The sequence below is a fragment of the Arvicanthis niloticus genome, chromosome 12 (genome assembly GCF_011762505.2).
Source record: "Arvicanthis niloticus isolate mArvNil1 chromosome 12, mArvNil1.pat.X, whole genome shotgun sequence".
Classification (NCBI taxonomy): Eukaryota; Metazoa; Chordata; class Mammalia; order Rodentia; family Muridae; genus Arvicanthis; species Arvicanthis niloticus.
Genome location: NC_047669.1, coordinates 16,692,924 through 16,704,695, shown reverse-complemented (window position 1 = coordinate 16,704,695; position 11,772 = coordinate 16,692,924). Strand labels below are relative to the sequence as shown.

At 47.6% G+C, this 11,772-nt stretch overlaps 1 long non-coding RNA gene across 1 annotated transcript; it reads left to right on the top strand.

Moving 5' to 3' along the window:
* The first annotated feature begins 265 nt into the window (after positions 1–265).
* Positions 266–8,372, top strand: LOC117717947 (uncharacterized). Its single transcript, XR_004607987.2, has 4 exons — positions 266–4,023; positions 4,122–4,310; positions 6,265–6,389; positions 7,213–8,372. It is a non-coding gene; the product is annotated as an uncharacterized LOC117717947 (long non-coding RNA).
* Positions 8,373–11,772: the final 3,400 nt, after the last annotated feature.

Genomic DNA, 11,772 nt, shown 5'->3' with positions numbered 1-11,772 from the left:
GTTAGACTTGCTGTTTAACAGGGTGCTAAGGTGGCAGGGAAGCCACCCTTCCCTCCCCCAAGCTCCACACGTGTGTGTCTCTCATTACTGTCAGGAGGCGTTAAGATGGCCCCATGGAGATGAGAACAAACCCCTTAATTAGGCCCTGTTCCCACATCTAGAGAGGGACTAGCCCGGACCTGGCTGCTCTGGCATTGTGGGGAGCCTAGTCTGTGGGGGCAGGAGGGGGCAAGAGGGGGCAGGAGGGGGCAGGAGGGCACAGGAGGGCGCAGGAGGGGGAGGCTGCAGCCAGGGCATCTGAAGGACTCAGCAGGTTTACACTTCGCTGACCTGATGGATGAATGGGGCCCTGTCCACCCACATGGGGCCTGGAATCTTCAATTACGGCAATTACATCAACAGGTCGAAGGGCGGCCACTTTCCACTGAAGAGGTTCAGGGCTTTAAAGAGAAATCCTAACACCACTGTTTTCCCTGCTTTCTTTTAAAGGGACTAGGCTGATCAAAGACGACCCCATCTCCAGTCTAATTGGACCATAGGTAGAAAAGAAAGATGCGGCAGGGTTTTCTGTGCGTGATGGCTGACACGCGCTCACCCACCTCTGGACTCCCGGCTCCTCTCCCATTCAAGTTTGTGTTTGTAGACCCTGGTTGCACATACTTTGCACTCTGCACCTTTCTGAGAATAAGACCTGGAGCCTTCCCCTCTGAATTACCCAGCATGCAGCTGGGAAAGTAGAATCAAAATGCCTCTGGACTCCCATCAGAGGATAGATTCCTTGGAAAAGTCACTTTAGTTTTTCTGATCGTGTTTCCCTCATCAGTAAAACCAGCACTACTGTCCACCTGTCTTTGCTACAGTCCCCAAGGGTCCAGCTGCGACCACATACCCCGACTAATGCGACATTTTCTTTTTCTCAGACACCTGTTAGGTAGTTAAGCTGAAGGGAGGTTCTTGCTCCAGTGGCAAATGGGTGTTACCTGAGAATTTGCTAGAAGCATAGATCTTGGGCCTCACTCCAGGTAAGCAGGAATCTGCATTTTCTTTACCAAGCTCTTCAGAAAACTGTGGATGCATTAAAACCTAAGGAGGGCTTTTCTGGGCTGAAACTTGACATATTGAACAGGCGGGAACAGGTGTCGGGGAGCCAATAGCTCGCTTTCATCTGAAAATGGAGATTTAGTCTTTCCTCCAGGAGAGATGCTTTGAGGCCCAGAATAAAGCAGTTTATCATTGCAAAGGTATTTCATCCGGCCACTGGGTCATTCAGTTGACGGACATTTGCTGAACACTATGAGGTAAGTTTGAGGCTTGTAAAATATATTCTCTGCTTAGGAACAACTTGAAGTGGTCCGTAAAGTTAAGAAGAACTACCTCCAACAAAGTGCGGCAAGCATGGGGCTTCCCCGAGGAAGGTTACCTACAGGTTGGTTAGAAGCTCTGTAATAGCTTCTGTAGGAATGAATGAGGGCAAGCAGATCCTTCTAGACAGAGGGCAACACAAGCAAAAGCTCTGTGTTTTATAAGAGGGGGAAGGTAGCACATGTAAGCTCCAGAGTCTCAAGGAAACCAGCAGAACCATAGCGCATTTGCAGATGGTACCACAGCTTGATCAATGAACCCACCACAACTTGGTAAATCCAACGAGAGTGGTTGTACTTCTGGATTAGTTCCGTGGCCATCGCTGTCTGGTTTACTTTAGGCCTGGCCCTTTATCGGAGTCTTTCTTACCATTACGTTTATTGTACTGTTAATTATTTAAGAGGAATACTCTTAAATACTTCAAACTCCTCATGGAGTCTAATGGCTGAGGTTTATTGGTGGCATCATCTTCTACTTCTTGAGAGTTTTAAGATCATGCCAAGCTGGGTGTGGTGGTGCACGACTTTAATCCAGCACTTGGGAGGCAGAGGCAAGCTGTTCTCTGAGTTCAGAGCCAACCTGGTCTACAGAGTGAGTTCCATCCAGGGCTACACAGAGAAAGCTTGTCTTGGAAACAAAACAAAACAACTCTTCCCCCAAAAAGATATCACACTGAGCCTTGAAGATTAGGAAAATAAGGGAATAGGTCTCGAGATAGGTCATTAATGGGTGTGGCCTTTTTGGAAAAGCAAGAGGTCATCCGTGTTAACGGGGCATTGTGTTGTCAACGTATGTAGCTAGTCACTAAAGCTATTGTCTGGAATCACAGGTTTATAAGGGCTTCTCTCCCCTAACATCGCCTCAGTATATCCACAGCTGTGGGATGTGTTTGGCTACCAGCCATAGGACAAGGGACAGAAATGGAGATGCCATGGCAGACACAGAAAATAGGACTTCATAGGTGCCCCATCAGAGGTAGCTTGCACACTGGATCAACCAAGAACGTAAGGATCATGTCTCCTGAGGGGCTAATGTGATGTGGAATCTTTGGTCACAGCTGATGAGACGGGGAGTGAGTGCATCCGTGTGGCTGCATGAAGATGCAAAATCACTTTCTGATACGTGTGTCACGGTGGCATGAGTAGAAACCAAGGCCTGCAAGGTTGACCAGAGGGTGAGCTCTTGGTGGCTCCTCCAGGCCACCAGGGTTCTTGGTCATTTTGTCATAGCAAAGACTGAGGTATCAGGACTTCTTGGTAGTTGAGGATGGCAGTGTGCTGTTTAGCCAGGTTCTTCTTGCTTGGTTCTCAGTGACTGAGCTAAAGGCAAGGACTTTGTTTGGCTTATTGGATAACACCCTTGGGTGCTGAGTTAAAATTTAACCAAACTTGCAAATAAGGGCTATCTGTCAGTCTCTGGCATGGACATCGGGGCGAAGGCTCTCTTCACCACTGCCCTCAGTGTGCACGCTCTCTCTGTTTGGGCACAGAGTGAAGTGTTTCCCTGTCATTGATCCCTGTCAGTATATAGGGACGTAGGTGGACAGTGTTTAAGTAACCCAGGACCTTGACCTCTAAGTGGATCTTTGCTGTGAACGTGGCAAGCTACACAATGTCATAGACAGAGCCTGAGATTAGGAACCACGCCTGGCTGGATTCAAATATGAGTCTCTCATCTAGCAGGGTAGTACTCAGGAAAGCACTTCTTTGCTTGAGCTTCACTTTCTTACTGCTGAAGGAGTCATCTGCCCTTGCTGCATCATGAAGACTGAAGGAGACGGTACAGTCTAGCAGTTGCTGGGTACCTCAGAATCTTCGTGTGACCCAGCCTCCCAAGAGCCTAGGGCTTGAGAACCAACTGCCTTCAGTTCATGAAGCTATGTCAGCGTCAGAGCCGGGAACAAGAGAATCTAGTGTAGCCTTCATATCAGCTGAATAAAGACACTGAAGACAGGAAGGTTCCACCCTGTAGCCCCATGACCACATATCTATCCTTAGAAACGTGTGTGTATGCATATATGTGCGTGTATATATTCAATTATGACATATTTATTGGATTTGCACATTCCAGTTTCAGAAGATCCAACCCCCCTTTTCAGGCATCTAAAGGCACCAGAAAACACACAGGATGCACAGACACATATGCAGGCAAAAGCACCCATACACATAAAACAAAAACAAATAAATCAGTTGGATTTACATAGCTATTCTGAGAGCCCTGTATGAAGAATGTCTTATTTTAGTCAGGATGGGCTAGGTAACGCTGTGACAACCAACAGTCCCCAAATCTCAGTGGCTGGAGACAACAAACACCCATTTCTCAGAGTTTTGCTCTTTAGTAAAGAATCTGCTGACACCTGCTCTTCTGGCCTACACCCACCCACTCAACCTAGCTCACAGAAACTGCTGCAGCAGGGGAAGAGAGGGTGAAGGGTCCTGCATCTGCTGGGAAGTGATACCTGCCGCTTCATGCTTCACCAGCCAGAGGATGTCAGATTGCCACACCCAACTTCAACAGGCAAGGAGTGGCAGACTCCTCTGGGAAATGAGATATGGAAATATCGAGAGCCCTGTCATGGATACCACACTGAAAGCCAAAGTCCTTACGTCCAACCTCTGATGCCCTGAAGAGGAGGATGGGTCGGTCTTGCCCATTCACCTGGTTTGTAAAAGGGAGATGTGGGATTTAATCTGGAAAGTGTGACTGCAAAGTCTGTCACCCATGATCCGTTGTCTCACAAGTGACTGTGTTCATGATAGGATACTGCAAAGGATGGATGACAAACGTGCTGTGGACTGTCAGTGGCTGGCGCCACAGCCTGTGAGAGAAAGCTCTGCTGGAGGAGGCGGCTCTCATCATCTTGAAGAGGCCAGATTTGGATCCTGAGAGATGTTTATTCTCTCAGTTCTTCCCCCATCAGTGTGTTTGAGAACCACCTCTAAAGTCCGGTTAGTCCACGCTCTTGGCTTACAGTCCTCTGGCAAGAGAAGCCTGGAGGGATGGGGGGTGGGGGTGGGGGGCTTGCAAGGAAACTCTGAACTGCGATTGACCAAGAAGCTTTCCTGGAATGGGCCCTGGGGAGAAATCAGATACAAGGGCCAAGTAGGAACTGGGTTTGATTACAGAGTTAGTGCAGGCCCCCTCTCTTCCTCCCTTCTCTTCTCCTGTTTGCCCCTCTCTTTCCCTCTCTCCCTCCCTCTTTTCCTCAGCCCCCCATCTGCTTAGACTGGTGCTGAGTATATGGGGATGGGGATGGGGTGGGGGTGGGGAGATAAGAGTGGTGGAATGGTTGAAGAGGGGTGGGGAGGAGGGAAAGTTTTGGTTCCCTGGGGTCTTATAGGGTAAGGCCCCAAGGTCCCGGTGTTTGCCTAGAAACTCAAGGAGAAACCTTCTCGGTGAGGCAGTGACCCCTTGGAGGAGTGTGCGTAACTGGAGGAAAAGAAAATAAGCCTACCTCACCGTGCACAGCCTGTGGGTCATGGGGGAGTGCCAGCCTGCCGCGCTCTCGCTGATGAGTCAGGAGCAGACTGTGTCAGCATGCTGCAGCCTGAAGGCTGCTGCCTGGGGCTGGCCCCGTGCACCTGGCCTCACCCACAGCTGTGTTCCAGCAAGCTCCCTGTCCTCCCCCTTCCTCCCAGGAGCCATGCTTGGGAGGGCAACTGGAATAGAAGCCAGTGTTTTCTGCCTCCTCTCTGGGCTCCTCCCCAGCTCAGAGTCGAGGAGAATTTGAGGGTCAGGGATAGACCAGTGCTTCCAGGATGGTTTGGATACCCGAGGAGTAAGAGGAGGCAGGGGCCACCCTTGCACACACTCAACAGCTGCCCACACATGTGGCCGGCCCTTCGGAGTTCATCAGCTGCCAATGTTAGGGTCCAAGAATCGCTGAAGGAAGACCCCAGAGTCAAATAGTATATAAAAGCAAAGAGCTTTTGTTTTGTAGAAATTACCAGCATGAAAGGGTCAACCATTCATCCAAATGGGGGACCCTCAGAGAGGCTCTGAGGCTCCCTTTACAAACAGGGCTAGGGGGATTTTCAGGAAGGGTTAGGTAATCTCTGTTATGATTGGTAAGGAGCAAGACAGTGACATTAGTAAAATCGTGATTGACTGCTATGTTAGTTCTATTATAATTGCTGAGACCTTGAAGAGTTTTCAGAGACCAGCTCGGTTCTGGCCTTAATATCTCCTCCAGCTAGGTGTTCTAGACTCAGCTCCACACTCATCCACCCTAAGTCAGGGCTGGCACTGACTAAAAGGCCCCTTGTTAGTGGCTCCCTCTGAGGAGCCCCGTTTGCTTCCCTGGGAATTGAAAATGTTTTATTTCCTGAGGTTTTTGGACCTCTCGCCAGCAAAGAGCCTGCCTGACCCATGTTCCTCCACGGGAAACACTGTTGTATGTGCCTTTCTGGGACCCCACTATGTAGTTCTTTCTGGCCTCTCTATCCTGCTTCTCATCCATACCTCAGAATCTAGGCCAGCAGTTGCTAAACTTAGTGGACCATCACCTAGGGAGCTCATAAAAACATGGTCTCTTGGGCTAAGCGGGTGGGTATTTGCACGGCATAAGTTAGGCATGATAGTCCTCATGCAACCTCAGCCCTTCAGGAGGTAGGTGAGACAGATCAGAGAAGGGGGAGGGGGAGGGGGAGGGGGAGGGGGAGGGGGAGGAAAAAGATCCTCAGCCTTAGTTTCCAGTTCTGACTTCTCATCCTTGGGCAGGGACTTATTTTGCAGGTCTCACGCCCTGTGGGCCATCCCTTGGGAGGTCACAGTGGGGACGAAGTGTGTTAATGGCCTGTCTTGGCAACTAACTTTCCTTTGTGGATTTATGGCTTGCATTAAGAGCTAGCTTTACAGAGCTGCTGAGACGACCAGCACAGCCCCTCCATCTCATCCCTGCAGGTTGCCTGGATGCAGGCCTCCCTCAAGGAGCCAGTTTCTGTACTGGCCTGCAGCCAATACATGCAGGGGAAGGAGCCCATCACCGAGTAGGCCACAGTGTCCTTCTGGGTGCTTCCTTTAATGTGGTAAGTCAGAAATGTGGGCTTCAGTCTGTTTGGCTTTGAGGAAATATTGGCAGTCCTACCTCTGCCCCAGGCCTGGCTATAGGGAAGGGAGGGTATATTTGTATGAGCTGAGACTACATGGATACTTTCATTTTTCCTTCCTTCTTTCCTTCCTTCCTTCCTTCCTTCCTTCCTTCCTTTTTGAGACAGGATCTCATTATGTATATAGTTCTGGTTGTTTTAGAACTCACTATGTAGGCCAGGCTGGACTTGAACTCACAGAGAACTTCCTACCTCTGCCTGCTTCCCAAGTGCTGGGATTAAAGGCATGCACCACTATTCCTGGGTTCATTTTCATGTATTAGTTTCCAGTACTTTATAAAAAGACAGTACCAGCTTTGCTCCAGATATCCAGGTCTTTGATCTATAGGACTTGAAGGTCTGGCAGGCAGAGGATGATAGGCAAGCGTTCTGCACCCATTGACACACAGAATCCAGAGAGGGACATGGCTCTGAGGATCTGGGTACCTCAAAGTGTGTGTACTCATGAGTATTTACACATGTATATTACGTGGTGGTGTGTGTGTCCATGTCCGTGTCCCCTATACCCTGCCTCTGCATCTATGGATTCAACCACGGCTAGAAAATATTTGAAAAGAAATCTGTTCTGAATGTGTACTAATTTTTCCCTGCCTTTATTATTCCCTAACAATATATTTCATTTATATAATAGTCATACTGCATTAGTTATTATAAGTAAGCTAGAGAGACCCTGAAAGAGGATGTACTTAGGTTTTATGCAAATTCTATGTCATTTAAATAATTTATACATTTCTTTTTTGAGACAGGAGATTGCTGTCTGAGTTGGTGTCAAGTGTCTGGGTTCAAGCCTCTGCTTTTGGAACGGTGGGATTCCAGCCACCCACCACTCACCATGCTCCTGTGCCTTTTTATATAAACACCAAGCGACGGCATTTAAAAGCCAGTCTAGCAAATGGGGTAAAACGTTACCATAATGTCGTAATGGCCCTTCCTGCCACCCACCCACAAAGGCTCTTATGGGAGAGAATGAAGCTCTTGCAAGCAGGTGTCATGGGGATCCCAGAGATGGGGTAAAGAGAGAACAGGAATGAGAGTGGAAAGTCCCTTCTCTCCAGAAACAAAAAAAGCCCTTTAGGGTCACCGGATATGTCTGTCTGCCCTGGGCCAGTGCTAAGCTTCCCTCTTCTTGTTGTGGATGAACATCAACACCACAGATTTGACCTGCATCTGCTCCTGACGCACAGCTGTGGCAAATGGGGGCAGGTGGGCATGGGAGTCATGGGCAAGGCAGGCTTACGGCCAATGTGTGCATTAACCAAGGAATCGCTTTTTCAATACCCGTCACATCTGGCACTCAAAACTCACAAAGCTCGAAGACAAACGTCAATGCGTGTATTATGAGTCATGCCGGTCTCTCTCTCCTCCCTCTCCCCAAATTCATCTAGTTGTCCCTACTGATACTCTCAGCTTTTCAGAACGATTCAGATGGAAGGTTTAAGCATACACAACCAGATGTGTGTAGCACAGGGTTCCACATATACTGCTTGTACCCCGCTGTGTTCATGTAGTGATTTTCTCCTCCCAGGAGACAGTGACAGTGTCCATAGTTGGTTTCTATTTTTTGGCTCCATAGTGTTTCCTCATGTGCTGGGGAGCATGCGCTTAGTATCTGAGGAGTCAGGCTCCAGCCTTTTGGGGGAGTCTTTTGCTGTAGAAGTAATGGAGTATTGAGGCATGATGAGACATGAAGGATTGTCAGCCGTGTCCTGCCCAGCACTGCTACCACTAACCACAATGCAAGCCCACAGCTGAAATGTGGCTGGTCCCATCAAGGTTGGCTACAAAAGTAAAATGCAAACTAGACTTTGACGAGTTAATTTTAAAATGTAAACCAAACCGTTATATTTAATACTTAAAAAAAACATTGATAGTATATTTTAAATATATCAGCAATATAAAATATGTGACAAATCAATTTCACCTGTTTCTTCTTGCTTTTGTCGATTCTAAATTCTGGATGTGGTGTGCGTGCGTGCGTGCGTGCGTGCGTGCATATCCAACACACTTCCATTGAGCTAGGCTCCTCTAGAGACTTGGTGCAGCTGAAGGTGGGAGGAGCTGTGGGGCAGGATGGATAAGCAAGAGCAGCTGCCTTTGTCTATAAATCCAAGGCTCACAACACAGGAGTGATGTGTCCAGGGCCCGTGGATACTACCAGCAGACCAAGGGCAACCTCCAAGTTTCATCGCTCCATTGTAAAAGAATCACCTAGAGAAATGGCTGAGTGAAATTTCTGCGTACAGAGAGCCTACCTAACCAGGGCAGCCTCCTCCCTTCTGCCCTTTCTAGAATAGGTAATGACCCGAGGAAGAATTGGGCCCAGCCGGAACTCACTCGCACCAAAGGCTCACGTTGTCCAGAACCCTCTCTCTAGATGCCCAGGCAGGGGCCAGTGATCTCTCTTGACTTCTCCTCCCTGGGCCTGAAGAAGCCAGAGTCATTCCTGAGGAAAGCTTGAGGAGTCTGCAGGCTGGGCTCAGCATTCGAAGCCCCTAAATCATTCATGCAGGGGTGGGACAGGCCAAGCGGCACGGAGGGGATTTTCATAGATTATATTGAAAGAATTACAATGGCACGGGAAAGTAGCAGGCTTCCCACAGTGTCCAGTCACTCCTTTGGGGGCTGTGGGAGCCGGGCCTGGCTGCTTCTTTCTCTCTGAGCAGCAGCACACACAGTTTTTAATAATTAAGTAACTTTAATTGTCCTGGGAAAGCTCAGCTTGCCTTGGGGCATGCTGCACAAACTCATAATGTTACCAAGAGAGATTAACAAATGAGAACTGAGAAATGATTCTCTTTTTAAAAGAACCTCACTGTTAAGCCTTATTATCCAAAGTTTAGAACCTCATTTATCTGCTTTGGGGAAGGAGTGGGGAGGAGACAGGGGATGGGGACAAACATCTAAGACCCAGGAACATATGAAGTTAAACTCCATGCCTCTGCAATACAGTCCTAAGAACATCAGACAGGAAAACGTTGCCAATTATTGATTGCATTCTGGTGACTGAGGGAAAATTCAAGACAGAAGAATTCATCAATAATAACATTCATAAAAATTTATTCTTTTTAGTGCATCTGTTGTTTAGAAATTATCTCACTTTAGCATTTGGAAGTAACTTTTTCTCTCTGTTTTTTTTTTTTTTAATTATTCTAAATTCTGTCATTTCGATGACCGTATAAACTGATACCACCAGTGTGATTGGCACGTGAGCGTGCAGTAAATAATTGATGAACAAATGAGCACAGTAACGAAAGGAGGAAGGACCTCAGAAAAAAGGATTGTCTTCCCACAGATATGCATGGTCAATATGAAGGACAAGCCAGGACATCAGGATCGACACAGCTTGGGAAGAAGGGTGGAGGAGCTGAAGAATTAGGATAAGAGGAAGTCTTTATGCATAATTAATGGTTCCTAATAGTTTGAGTCCCCTGGACTGTGGCTATTTCCTGACCAAATCCTAGTCACTCTGTGGCACTGCCCTGGATTTTTCTTCTGCTCACAAGTATTTGTATCCTAAATGGTAAGTATCCCAGTTTTTTCGAGCACCCGGTGCAGGCTTTTCTTCTTAGTAGTCAATCAACATTGCCTGGCTGCCTTCATGTTCCAAGGGCCACGGAGCTACATGGGTAGTTCTCAACCTGTGGGTCTAGACCCCTTTGAGGAGTCAAATGGCCGTTTCACAGGAGTGGCCTAAGACCATCGGAAAACACAGAGATTTACATTATGATTCGTAAAAGTAACAAAATTACAGTTGGGGGTAGCAATTTGTAATAGCTGCTTCAAAAGAATTATGAAAATAATTCCATGGTGGTGGTGGTGGGGTCACCAGAGCTCGAGGAACTGTATTAAAGGGTTGCAGCATTAGGAAGGTTGAGAATCAATCTAGACAGAGAGAGAGACTTTGGCTTTGAATCTGGAGTTTCCATTACTCCTCTCTGAACCTCGGTTTCCTTATCTATGAGATGGGCATGTAGATGTAAACTTTGATGTGTGTGTGTGTCTGCGAAAGACAGCAGTAGAAGTTGCTGGTAGACTTTTCCAGGGACCTCTGTGGGGGTGTCATTTTGAGGGGTGCTTCTTTCCTTCTGCCATCTGAATCTTCAGTTCTACCCCAGTTCTCGCTCAGTGTCCCTCAAAATATGGCTCAGGTGGCCCTTCCCTGTGAGTCCTAGAGTAGGAGCTGAGAAACCATTTGTCCTATAGTGTCACCTTGACTGTGCACAGATGCCCTTGCCTGAGATTGCCGCCCCGGGCTGTCTGCTAATGTTCACAGAGAGCTGGGTGGCTTAAACAAGGACAGTAGCCAACTTAACTCAAGGCATGATTTCTCTCAGGGTCTGTATGTGTCACAAATAGAGAAAGTCATTTTCTTCCGGCGTTTGTGCCCTTGTGTTGGTTTGTGACTGAGCTTGCCACCTAAGGGCCTCCAGGGAGCCACCGCAGAGCTCTTCTACTTGGAGGTTTCACACATCTGGAACCAAGGCTGTGAGTATTGAACGTGCCTGGTGCCAGGACAAGTTCCCAGGTGCATGGCTGGCTGGGCTCTGTAACGGGAGCTGACTGACAAGGAATGCCTGTTGGGGAGAGCAGTCTCTGAAAATAACTAGTATTACTACCAATGACCCCCAGCCTTCCAACCTATTCCCAGCATTAGCTATTATGAAGTGTGTGTGTGTGTGTGTGTGTGTGTGTGTGTGTGTGTGTGTGTGTGTGTGTTTCCTTTGTCAAAAATGTCAGCAACACACACAGAAGGGTTGCTGCACTGTGATTTCTTAACTCCCAGACCTGTTATGGGACCACTCTGTACAGGAACACAAAGAACAGTGCCAGTCTTTGTAAATTTCTTCTTTTGTTAGTTTTTTTTTTTTAAAATTTTATGTGATTGGAGTTTTTCCTGCATATACTTCCATGTGAGAGTATCAGATCTTGGAGGTGCAGACAGTTGGGGGTACAGAGTTGCCATATGGGTGCTGGGATTTGAACCCAAGACCTCTGGAAGAGCATTCAGTGCTCTTAACTGCCAAGCCATCTCTCTAGCGCCATACTAGTCTTTGTATATGACCCATTAGCATTTTCTTTTATTTAATTATTATTTTTTCCTTTATTTTTTCTTTTATGTTATGGACATTTTACCTTCATGTTTGCTTATGTACCACATGTGTTCATCCAGGCCAGAAGACATTGGATCCCCTGGGACTGGAGTTATAGACAGTTGTGAGCTGCTATGTGGATGCTGAGAACTGAACTTGGGTCTTCTGGAAGAGCAGCCAATGCTCTTAACCTCTGAGCCATCTGTCCAGTT